Source organism: Anas acuta, chromosome 1 (assembly GCF_963932015.1).
Source record: "Anas acuta chromosome 1, bAnaAcu1.1, whole genome shotgun sequence".
NCBI lineage: Eukaryota > Metazoa > Chordata > Aves > Anseriformes > Anatidae > Anas > Anas acuta.
The window spans coordinates 32,860,052-32,873,569 of record NC_088979.1 but is presented as its reverse complement, the minus strand read 5'-3'; the positions used below and the strand labels follow the sequence as shown (position 1 = coordinate 32,873,569).

The 13,518-nt window shown below is 36.1% G+C and overlaps 1 long non-coding RNA gene across 2 annotated transcripts in view; it reads right to left on the bottom strand.

The window, feature by feature from the left end:
* Positions 1-13,518, bottom strand: part of LOC137850106 (uncharacterized) — a 71,334-nt gene that overhangs the window by 33,622 nt on the left and 24,194 nt on the right. The window contains exons 2-3 of one of the 2 annotated variants that reach the window (XR_011092264.1): positions 8,778-9,008; positions 7,624-7,821 (exon numbers count right to left, since the gene is read on the bottom strand). This is a non-coding gene — a long non-coding RNA (uncharacterized lncRNA). The remainder of the gene's footprint in view (positions 1-7,623; positions 7,822-8,777; positions 9,009-13,518) is intronic. The other variant, XR_011092265.1, reaches the window with a different exon arrangement.

The following is a 13,518-nucleotide window of genomic DNA, read 5'->3' as shown; positions in this document are numbered from 1 at the left end:
GCTGATAATGTGGAGAAATACACTGGATTTAGAAGGATCTCTCTTGATTGCATGTTTCAGTATTAGATTTAAAAAAAAAAAAAAAAAGTTTAGATTGGTCACCAAGATTTTTCCATTAACTGTGTTTAATTCTTAGTGGAAAAAATAGTCTACTGCAGTTTCCTATGAAATTTCCTATGAGATATTGAAATCTTCATGTGCTTCAAGTTCTGCATGTTCAAAATGGGACAGTAGAGTTTTACCAGAAGGATCTGGTCACCTTACGTAGAGTTATCAAGGCTGTCAGATGAGTTGTGTTAACTGACTGCATGCATCCTGAAAGTCGGCTCCAGTTATGAAATAAAACATACAAATGTGCTTTAAGTTAGTGTTTTTAGCTCTCCTGACACACTGAGATCAGATCTTGAGTTTAAAAAGTCTTTGATCTGGCTTCAGAGAACCAGGATTTTCCTAAGGCAATGTTTCCCTTTAAACAACAGCACATAGTACTACTTTTTGTGTGTATGTCTGAAACTCATAGGGTAGTTTTGATCTGCATAAACATAGGATCATTTGAAATGACCTAAGCTGTCCCACCTGTACTCCAGCTGCCCTACCTGTACTCAAGCTGCCCTTCCAGAAAGGTTTTTTAACTTAATGACTTATGTGGTATCTCAGAAATTCTATGGTATTTCAAACAGTAATAGATTCCTATCTTTAGGTAAGTCAGTCAAGTCTTTAAAGGCTGAATCTAGCAAAAATGTGAAACAGAGACTATGATCAAAGTCAGTATTTTCTTCCTTCATTTGAGTTTATTCCCTCCAATGCTGCACAGATGAAGTAGCAGAATGCCTAACACCTCCAGAATGGAGATGCTACCGATGCATATGAAATAATATTTTGTGTCATGCCTTTGTAAATTGTGTCTGCAAGAATTTAAAAGACAGTAATGTCATTTGGGTTTCTATTGCCGCAAGTATTAGTGCTTTCTTGGAAGGTTAGCTTCCTCCCCCTACCCCCACATACACTACCTTGTTTTAAGAAAATGTAAAAGGCATTTTATCAGGATGAAAACAGTGAAAAATAACCTTGGTGTTCCTTTAACAATATCTGTAAAACAGATGGCCTAATTCTGTAGTGTTTTGCACTATGTTTAATCACATACACATGTGCAAAGTTGGATAAATATCAACCACCTCAGAATGACAGTATTTTACATCCATGTGGCAATTACTCTTCATCAACATAAATGACAATCAAGGCAAAAAAAAGCAGCAGAAAGTCTCACTCTATAAATAATTATGCAGGCTTAAAATTATATCTATCCTTGAAGAAAATAACTGCACTGCAGAGCAGGTCTGTTTAATAAAACAGAAGAATTGCAAACAATAATTCTTTCCCTCCTCAAAAACAGGTGAGATCTGAAGACTCTCCAATGTGAGCTATACATTGGCTTTAACAGATTAAGTGAAATTTCCTTCACTAAATATTTAAGAATATTATATATATTAACTAAATGAAAGAAATAAGAAGTAAATATAAAATTTCTGTCTGTGAAGTAATTCTTTGTTGATAAAAATACCAGAGATGATGTCTGTATTTAAACGTGAATTGTTATATATGCTTATTTTGGAAATGTATACCTAATATATAAACGTGTACATTACAAGTATATATGTGCATATTTCCTTCTTTATTTTTAAATATTTCACTTTTATTTTTATATTTATCAACACTTTATTCCCTTTTACTTAAAAAAAAAAAAATCAAAGTATAGTTTTGTTTGCATATGAAATCTTCCCTTTTATAATCTGTCAAGGTGGAATGGTTTGACCATTTCTGAAGTATTTTTCCAAACTGGGAATGAAAGTAGATTTGTGAACCAAACAGTGTGTTTGATTTATGTAAAGCAGCAGTTTTGGAAAGAGAAAGGTTAACTGAAATATTGTTAGACAGTTATTAGATTATCTTCTTCCGACCAGAATCTACTCTTCACTCATATCCAGTTTGGGAAAGGAAAAAGTAACACCTAAACAGGGAGGAAGACAAACCATTCTCATCTTTTTTGTGTAAATATACCTTTCAGACTCTTGTTGATCTTTGGTTGTCAGCAGGTGAATAGAGTTAACATTTTTTAATATACTTTTAAAATAATGATTAAAAAGAAGAGATTTCCAGGGATGTAATGAGCAAGGACATATTGGGAGGGAATAGATACAGACAGTGAACTGAATTTGAAAGTTTAAATAGGTACTCACAATAGTAACTTCTAAAATTGCTCTAACTAGGACACTTGCCTAGAGCAACAGCAACATAACATACTTGAAATAGAGCAGGAAAACAAACAACAACACCAACTACAATAAAAATAAATACTATTTGAATTTTCTGTCTAGTAGACAGAAAACTGAAGGTCACTAGCAAGTGTCACAACCTCATCTCATCTCAAACCATCAAGTGAGATGCCATGTAACCAAAAGAAAGACCACTGAAAGGTTCTGGTGAAATGTGTGACAGAAAAATAATAAATAGACAAACTGTGCTAAAACTAAATTACTATTATTGCCTTACATATATTTAATTCTCAGTTTTCATTTAACATGTTTTATTTTATTTCATTGGCTAATATAATTGATTTAAGGTTTGGACTCACTTGAGGGGAAAAAAAAAGAATCTATTAAAAATTTTTTTTTTTTTTGAGTTTTCAGTGTTTGCTGTCTGTCAATCTGTGTTAGAATAAAATCTAAATCTCCCTCCATTTGGGTAAATCAAATGTATAAGGCATGCCCTCTACATATCCGTTTTGATTTACAGACCGGAGACTACAACACAGCTCAGATACAATACCCTATGTTATAGTCACCCAACTGGGTGACTGGGATTAATCTGAAAGTTCCTGTTTTCCCTTTGAGAAGTGAATCAACTTTTTAAATTAAACAATCATTAGACCAGAAGATAGCTGAGAAATAGACTGATAGAACATAGGTAGCCAAAAAATTTGGGATAGAATAATTCATGTTCATATTGCTGCCCTGAATTATATCTGATATTCAGTCTGAGCAATGAATTAGTAACAGTTCTAAAATGGGGAATCTCTCACATCTAAGATCATTGACTCAAGAAAACTTTACTGAGCTACATAAATATCTTCTTTTTTCTTACCATTGAGAATGCTTTGCTATCTACTGTTTCCAACCAGGTTGTTAAATTTCTTGAATCTATTTCATCTTACACAAATACTGTTGTATAAAGATTCACTTTTGCAAGACATTTCCTTTCAAAACTAAATTGTGAAATTTCTTTTGTATTCTGTGATTTTTTTCTTCTTCCCGTGGAAAATATCAAATACTTCTTTGAAGATTTTAGCAAAGCAAAAATCAATATTTATGTGTAACACTTAAAATGAGCAAAACAATAATGACAAAATCTGTAGAATAAAAGATGTTGTCTATTTCAAGCAGATTTTTTTGTTCCAGGAGGAGATGTAGATATTTCTCAGTTATCACATCTTGAATTTCAATAAGTAGAGCTAGAAATGACGACAAGCTGATTTAATGCAGAAGAAAACAAGTAAAGGTTTAGCTGTATTTTTAAAATTCACTCTAAATTAACTAACATAAATTTCTTTGAAAACTCAGATGTGCATATCTAGAATCAATCATCTACAGAAGTGGAAGAAATATAAAGCTTTTTAGTGTTGTAGTTTATATCTGAAGAGATAAAACAAACACACAAACTGTAGCATGTTTTCCTATTTATATACAGGACATCAGTGTCACTGGAAGTTGCAGAGCAAGAAAGCGGTACAGTCAGATTTTGTGTATTTAGTTAGCAGAAAGATCATTGTGCCTCATCTGCCTTCATAGTTTAACCCACAATAATCCAAGTGGTATAAACCATGCAGTACAGTTGCGGTTTAACTCTGGCAGGCAGCTAAGTACTATACAGCTGTTAACTCTTCCCAGTGGGGGAGAAGAATTGGAAAGGTAAAAGTGAGAGAACTCATGGGTTGAGATAAAGACAGCTTACTAGCAAAAGCAAAAGCCACATATGCAATCAAAGCAAAACAAAGAATTTGTTACTTCCCATCAGCAGCCACTTCCAGAAGAGCAGGCTCATCATATATAACAATTTATTGGGAAGACAAACACGATCACCCTGAACTCCCCCTTCTCCTCAGCTTTTTTTGCTGAGCATGATGACACATGGAAAGGAATATTTGATCAGTTTGGGTCACCTGTCCCAGATGTGCTCCTTCCCTCCTTCTTAGGCACCCCCAGCCTCCTCGCTGGCAGGGCAGCATAAGAAGCAGAAAAATCCTTGACAGCATGTAACCACTTCTCTACAACACCTAGAATATCAGTGTGCTATCACTGATATTTTCATCAAAAACGCCAAACACAGTAGCCTACACAAAAAAAAATTAACTCAATTCCAGCAAAAAAAAGACAAGTACTGAGCAGAGAAAAACAACCAAACAAACCAAACCAAAACAAACAAACAAAAAAAGGTATTAAGTATTTTTCTTAATGCAGCTCTCTAAAGTAATAAGGTAATCATTTCATACGTTTGCCCTTCTGTCTGCCTGTGTAGTATTAATTAGTTTTGGAAGAATTTACTAAATTCACCTTTACCAACTAATACCTGATTTTATTCAGCTGAAATAGCACATTCTGTGTATGTAGCTAATGCTAACAATAAGTGACACACTATTTAATTTTAGATGCAATGTAAGATACGTGTAGTTAATTACATTGTGGGAGTGCTATTCTCTTCAGTAATTACAAAAGAAGGCTAGATGTTAGATCTGACAGCTTATACAAGGCTAAAGTCAGGTTAGAAGGCTCCAATTCTAAATAAGGAGATAAAAATACATAGGGCACCTGCTCCATTCATGAAGCCATCCTTTCTCAGAAACTATAGAACACTAACACAACAAAATTTGAGCACCATGGTCTCAAAATCAGTACATTCATTTATTAAGGCAGTTGACATTTTGAGATGAGGGTACATGCCAAACTCGTTTTGCTAGTGACAGGTGGTATAACAAAAGGCAATGACCACAAGATGCAGCTTACAAGGTTCAGACCACAGACAAGGAAAAGTCTTTGCATTAGGAAAATCGTGAAGTGATAGACCAGACTGCCCAGAAAGGTTGTGGAACCCTTCACCTCAAAAGGCTTCAATATTTGGTTAGACAAAGCCACAGCTGACCTCATCTCATCTTGCTTCATGTGGGAAGCTGGAAGAGGTGACTCCAGAGGTCCCTTCCAGCCAACATCTCAATGGGTCTACAGTCATTATTGTTTGGCCTAATTTTGTGTAGATATGTCTTATCTATAATATAAAGATAATATGCAAATAATAAATACAATATGAAAATATTGTATTTGTACAATATGAAAATATTGTATTTATGCTTTTTATGCTTCACAAGGGTTGATTTTACATTTTATGCAAATAACCAAAAAGAAAACACAAGGTACAAGAAACAAAGAGACATTCTGTCTACGTTTTTAGGATGATTTTCTGGACTTCTTGCAAAATCAGGGGAATAAGAGGAGAGGAGAGTTCAGTATCTGCTTCAGTAGTGTGTGTTGACAGTGCCAGGGGGGCTGCAGGTATTTTCTTCACCAGTGTGAGTACTGAGTATCTTCTCAACAAGGTCACCTCTGTTGACTGGCAAAAAGAATAAGGGGTAGCTCTCACACTCACACATATCATCGTCTTCCGGGGTTCATTCTATCCCACCACATAAAGTTATTCTTACTTCTCATCAGCAATTCTGAGATCAACCAACCTGGAGAAGCTTTACTTCCTATAGATCTCGAGCTCAAGATGAGTACCCATGTAGATACACTGAGAGAAAAGAAAGACTGCTTCTTTGCTGAAGGCTTTCATCAGCATTTACAGTGCTCCTCACCTTAAAAAAAAAATTCTAGAGACTTGAAAAAAAAAAATCTATAAAAAATATTTTCAATTCTTTACCTACCTGTTGCAAGTTTTTGTTTTGTTTGTTTAAATTGGTTAGGAGACTCAAAGTAGGAAAAAAAATCTGACAGTCTTTAACACACACAAAAAAAGAACTAACATATTAGTTGTTTGCTTTCTTTTTCCACACCAATGTTATAGGTCTTTTTAAATACAGAATAAGTTCTTTTTGGTCATGTTTTCACTCATATTACAGCATTTTTTTGTCTTCCCATTCACAGATTCAGCCATAGGCCTCCAGCCCCACAACTGTCACATCCACCCACGCAACTAGCTGATATTACTGTACAGTTCTTGTTCTTGCCATAAAGCTCTGTATCTCTCCCATCTCTTAACACACCACCCTTGATTCTCTAAATATTCTTCATGATTTCTCATTTATCCTATTTATTTCCTTACAATAGATTTTGGTTTTTAGTGCACTTTCATACTGTGTTGTACTTTCTTTTCAATATCATTATTAGACCAGACTTACGCACTGTTCACTGAATCTTGCTTCTCTATTCTTCTCCTCCTCATCTACCTTCACTGCCCAGCAGGAGAAGGGTATAGGAGCCATTTTCCTCCCCCAGACTTACCAGAGACTCAATACACCTCCCATTTCTCTCCTCCCTCTGCTAATGGCCAGGAAGTGAGACGAACAAGATTGACAGTCTCTGAAGCATGGAAAGTGCCATCTGTGCTTTGTAGATTGAAAATCTTATTAGTCTCACTTCCAGCCAAGTGGAGCACGCGGAACAGAGCAACCAGGGTAAGGAAAAGTGCAGCTAGGGGGAAGGGGACAACCAGGAGGGAACAAAGGCAGTCCCTAGGTTAAAATGCAAATAATGGAGACAATACAAGAAGATAAAGCAGCAGGTAGAGAGAAGGCTTACTATCCCACTTCATCCTTCCACCTTGCTGCCAGTTTTTCCACAACACATACCCTAAGATAATGCCTAGTCTAGATGTACAAATACAATTAGGTGTTGAAGTCTCACTACAGACTGATAGTACCTTCCTGACCAAGTGACCAATAAAAAATTCTTGCTGTTTTTTGGGGGGTATTATGGCCATAACAGGCATCTCAAGTTTTATTCTTCTGTGTGTATAATATTCCATGATGGAAAAGATGGGCATCTGGGAACCTAACTGTTCCCCAGGGCTGTCAGCAGGCACTATCTCCTGCCTCTCTGCTTAGGACCTTCCATCTTGGGGTATGGCTGAGGTGATGTCCAAACAGGATAAGGCTCCTGCTGTAGACACATTTTATGCAGGAACCTAGTTCTAAGACAACTCAGGTAGGAAAATAAAACATGCCTCTGTGCCTCATAGGACAACACCTAGGTATCTCAAGAGATTGCAGGGAACACCAGCCTTCTTCATTGTGTCCCTGCCTTACTTCTACAACAGCATGTCTTGAGTTTAGCTGCCTGCCTGTTCTGAGTTCAGTTTCCACCTGTGTCTACACATGGCTGCCTTTTTGGCATGAAATGTATTCATGTTTCCCTTAAAGTTTTGCAATACCAGTGACCAAATTCTTTCAGCATTCCAGTCATACTGCTTTTTACTAGTGTAAGTATGAATGTACAGATTCCCACTTAGGTGATCTCTCTCTGCATGAGGCACAGCAGCAGCAGCACATCGCTCCCACCAAACCTTTTCCCTGCCTACCTGCCTTGAAGGCATCTCAGAAGCACACAGAAGCAGGGCAGGAGTCATCAGGACACAATGTGCCCTGGCTGTACATACACTGACAGACTCTTCAGCAGCCTATTGCCAGCTGATGCATCAGCCCCACAGCCATCATAATTTTTGCAGAGGCTGGAAGCATACTGAAGAATTAGGAAGGCCATAATCCAAATGCAGTAGCTGAAAAAAAAAAAAAAAAAGATCAGTATTAAAGATGGAACCAGGCTGTTCTGTGGTAAAATTGAATTTCCCCCCAAAGTCCTATCTTTCTCTGTATATTTCTTATGGGCTTATAACTGTCATCACAATTATGTTTCCACTGCTTTGCAATACATATGCTAATAGTGTCTCTGCAAGCATACCTGATAATTCTGGTAGAGCCTTGAAGCCTCAGACTGTATTTATATATTCATTCTCATTTATATTTTTCCCTTAATCCTTATATTTCTTTTCTGTATTCTTTTCTTAAAAGTCAAACAAAACTGCAGAATTTTTAAGTCTTACATCCTTCTTTTTCTTTCCTTGTCTTTAAAATGAATGCATGAAAGAAAAACACAGAGAAATGAGTATCTTCTGTCTTGGAAGCTTCAAGTACAATGTCAGTGTTTATACAACTCCCCCCACCCACTCTCCAAGCTCAACATCTATCTAGTAGGCAACATCTCTACAGCCTGGTGGAGGAAAATGGCAAGGGCAGTTGAACATTATGTGGATCAGCAACAAAGATGCTAACAACTAGTGCCTCAATAATTTGTTAGATTCGCAGACTGAAGACAGCACCATTGATGCAGGGTATCCTACAGAGCATGACAATAGCATGCTCTGCTTCACTTCAGTCTGAAGAACCTTATAAACCAAATATCATAAAAGTTTACAGTGTCATTAAGAAAGATAAAGAACATGGCTGCTGAGGCAGGGAACAGCCCTCTTTCAGGCCCAAGGATTTTATCTTCAATTTTGTTGACTGGAATGTTGCACATGAGATTTTTTTCTTCAAGTGCGATCTCACAATCATCTACAACAAGAGCAAATCAGCCTTTCTATCATTTAGTCTCTGTTTTCCACTTCATCCCTTGTACTCTTTGTTGTTTTTACAAACCCATTTTAAATTGTATGTGCTGAGAACAATCTCATACCTTTCTTATTTGTAACCTCGATAGCAGATCAGCTTCAAGCCCCAACAGGAAGATAGGATCACCAAATGTCAGAGATCATCTGTGTACTGCAGGACTCCCCAAATCAGCAATATGTTTTGTATCCTCTACACTGCATCTCATTAAGGAGCTTCTTGGGGATTCTGGTATTCCCTGAGAGACTTGGTATTGTGTGAGAACATCCTGTTGATGAAGCCATAAATCAGAAGAGAACTGAAGGATAAGGTAAGTATCTGTGATTCATCACCAACAGTATAAGGTGTAAGAGTTTATCTCTGGCAGTGCAAGAGTTTTAGGTGCATCCACAGATTAGAAGATGTTTCTAAACAGGCTTCTGAAACCTTGTCTGAAATATGTAGGGAGAAATGCAAATATATGTTACCTTATTTTGTCCTCACTACATGCTTGACACTTGCAAAGTGGCTGTGATTCAGAAACTGCACTGTGGGTTTGTGTAACCTTATTGCAAAGCAGGGCACCATGCTGACCAAATGCAGTACAGGACACAATACCACAGTACATATGACCATAGCTGGACATTTACAGTCAGTTCAGCATGCTGAGCAAAATATGTGTATTTGACTGCACTTATCCATGCAGACACACCTTCAAGTGCGTAGATCGTACCAAATTACAATTTAGAAATGATTTAAGAGAGCCTGAATCAAGCTTAGAGTAATAATCATCACTGCTGTGATTAATGAGAACCCAGTGTTTTAGAAACTGGCAGTATTCAATCACCAATCAAAATTGCATCAGGCATTTATTCCTGTGAATACAAATACATGGATGCCTGGCTTCACAGCTGGTGCAGATTGGCTTAGCACCATTGACTTCATGTAAATAGGCTTTAACTAGGCCATCTGAGGAACTGGCTCTGAAATCTCTGGCTTACCCAAAATGTAGGCCCTGTTTCACCTGGAGAGGAAGCAAAAGCCATCTAGGTTTAAGATAAGTATAAACTAAAAAAAAAAAAAAAAAAAAAAAAAAAAAAAAAAAAAAAAAAAAAAAAAGATGGAGAATATTTTTAATTTTTAAATCATTTTGGCTATTTTAATGTGTGGCATGCTATGAAGTCTACCATAGGAATATATACCCCAGTACACAAGTTTCCAAAAGGTTTTCCTATTACTCCCTGTATGTTTCTTTGTGTAAGCATCAGCTGCAAAAAAACATGCAATATAAAAAAGATGCTTTTGAGCACATGTTGTTCAAAGCTCAGTTCTTATTTGATTATTGTGTTTTTAGTGGTAAATCTTTGAAATAAAGCTTACCTTGACACCAGCTCCCCTCACTTTCAAAAGGAAAATGAATGCCTAAGGCAGAAACCCCACCCAAATGTAAAGGACAGCATCCTTCTTCCAGGGAACCCTGGGGAGTTGGTACCTCTTCTCTCCATTGGGCAATGTTTCCTTTCATTTTTCCACCCACCAAGACAATGCAGACATTATACTGATGTGCAGCAGGTGCTATTTGGAAGAGAAATAAATTGTGATTTTTCCTCTGAGGGGATAAGACAGAATGCTCTTGGGGGCTAGAACTCTTCCTTTCCAGAGACCAAGGGGACCACAGCTGTGCTTAAATGGGGACTGTAAGCTGAGTGGATGGTTGAAGACTTTTTTTCTTGTGCCTTTTGTAACAACATCCACAAACAGCACAGAGTACATCATCCTTGTTAAATAGTTATAACCAGTGATAAAAAAAATGGCAGCATCTATTTCTTTCTCTTTAATTTTCAGAAATAGTAAATACTGTTATGTTTAACCATGAAGCAGCTAAAGCCTGTAATTCCTTTTCCCACCTGCCATCTGTCTTTTCTTCTGTCAATCCTCTTCCCTTCTCCTCAACCCATCACTACAGGCAGTGCTGTTTTGCAGGTAGCTCAGAAGCTTTGAAGTTTTCCATCAGAAAGCTGATTATACAAACATTAGTATATCTGCAGCTTTAAAGCAGGTGGATCATCTTAGAGTATTTTACTAATTTTTCAGAAGGTTTTATACTGTTCCCTTTTCAGTGGGGATTTTTTCTGAGATTATAAAGAAAGGAAAAAAAAAAAAAAAGATGTGTCCAGAAGGAAAGTTAGACTGACAATAAAAGCTTTTTTGATGCAAGTGGTATACTGTGACAGGATGTCATATTCAGATCTAGACTGCACCTATGCATTTGTTATAAATACCAATTGTGCTAATGTTTTGAACAGCAAGTAATTGAAGGTTTTTTTCACCTATTGTGCTTAGAAGAATAGCAATGTGAATAAAATTTCTTAAAAGATTTTATCAATTTCTTGAAGGAAATAACAACGTGAATAACTTCCCTTGGAAAAGATTTAGGAAGTAGACAAGGACTTTTTATTGGTGTGTTGGATGGGATAAATTGTTATGTTTTGCTTTTTTTTTTTTAATGGAAATATCCTTTTAGTTACACTTCCCTATGTCAGGATGATGCCTGTTTTGTTGTGGGGAGTGTGGTTCTGAAAGTAATGTTATTCGCAAACTACACAGACAATTTTAATGAATAATATATTTTGAAATAGTTATCTTTACCTCCATCTTTTCTAATGTGTTTGAAAGCTTCTGCCAACCCTCATGCTTATTGTTTTCTAGAAGGATTATAATATATTGGGAAGATACTATATATATGAAGATACATTTAAAATACTTTTATCAAAAGCTCTCTGGTTTATTAAATTAGTCTTTATGGAGGAAATCAAACCATACAATAAATGGCAACACCATGTAAAACAAACACACCAAATATCCAAAACTGTAAAGACAACTAAAACTGATTGCTCTCCTGCTTTACTAAGGCCTAATAACGTCTGAGATCACGTCATAAACAAGGCAGTAGTCTTGTTTGACGAACTGACAAAGCCAGATCCTCAGAAGCATCCAGATACCCGAAAGTCACTGATACCAAGAGGAGTCAGATGCTTAATTTCCACTTGAGTTTGTGCATCACTCAGGTTTAAGCCCAAGATACATATCACCTTTTACTTTAACTGCCAATTCAGTTCTCCAGCTAATGTAAAGCGCAGTCCAAGATGCGGTGACTGACATGTACAAGTCACAGCACCAAATTCTCTGACAGAAAAATAGCCAGGTGGCTTTCAAATGGAAAAGGGCAAAAATCAGTTGGTATAGCTGCTATGTTGCAAACACAAAACCAACTAAAAGTCTGGAGCCTCCAATTTTGTTCCAAGATCATAATAAACTATTACTTAAAGAATTTATTCCACTTGTTATGTTTTATTTTACATAAGTAGAAGTCAGTATAGTGACTACCATCAGCCTTTCATATATGGCAGTAATCATACCTTTCTACATTTGTTGAGTGGTCTACTGATGACATCAAACAATGTACTGGAGATGATTATAAACTAGCTTTTTTCTGTTCAGTGAGAAGATAAAAATAATGTAGATAAAAGGAACATATCTTTTATAAGACAGAACTCAAGTAATTTGAGGGGGAAATCCATAAAAATATCACAAGTGTTGTTGAAATGATGAGTCACTTCAGCAGCATAAAAATAATCTATTTATCTACATTTTTACTGAAGGCTTTGAAGTTATGTATCTTGGAAAATAATATATATATATATTAAAGTGCTTTGAAAAAAGTTCAGTTTTATTTTGAGATGTGAGCCCTTTCTTGCATGTATTTCCCTACTTCCATGCATGTCTATTTAGCTTTATATTTTACAGCTATTTTTTGCTACCTCTAGCATATACACATAAATATGTATGTGTTTTTGTGTTAAAAAATAGTAATATTGTAAGCAACAGTTTAGACCATGTGGCTCTTAATTACATTGTTTAAGATACATGCTCAGGTCTTGTAGGTGTTAATTCATAAAGCTCAGAGACCAACCAGAATTTAACCCAAACCAATCACTGATTTCTCCTGGTAGTATAATGACTTTATTTATTTATTTATTTATTTATTATTATTCTTTCTCATTTCTAATAGTCTATTTCACTCAAAGCTCATATATCTATATCCAGTTTTTCTGTTGTAATTTTCAGCCATATATCTTCATATAAACTGTTATCTTCAAAAAGAAACCTCATTCTCAACTCAGAAACGGGGTCACTGAGGTGAAAACCTTGAAAACAGCTTGCAGCTCGCTAAGTTAGTTACTTGGAAAACCATGGATAGGATGCACACCTACTAAGTCCAGGTAAGCATTTTCAATCATTGGCAACAAATACTCAAATCTATGCAAGAAGTTGATTTAAACAGGATACTAAAGTAATATCCCAAGTCCATTTTACAGTCAACTAGAAAATAAGTTCAAACGCCATAAAAAAAACAGGATTTGGGAAATCTGTTTATGTGTGCATACTTCTTTAATTCTTCACTGTATAGTGCTATTTTAAATCTGTTATTTCTGAAAGCAGACAAAGCAGAAGAAATAGTTTTGCAATACTTGGCCTATATCATGCATGCATAACACTATCTTTAAAGTACCTTGATTTGTGGATAAATTCTGGCTGCTGTCTCCTCTGAGCTCTTCTGACTTTAAGTAGTATAATTTTATGCTAAGGTTTAGTGACACCACAACTGTGTTGTGTAAATTTGTTCATTATGTCATTTAAACTTTGAATTTCTGTTGCAGACTGTAGGGGGGAGAGCTTTTATCCATGTTGCAATCCACATACCAATATAAAAGGAAAATAGACACCATCCCTAGAAGACCAGATGTTTTCATTAAACATTAGATGTG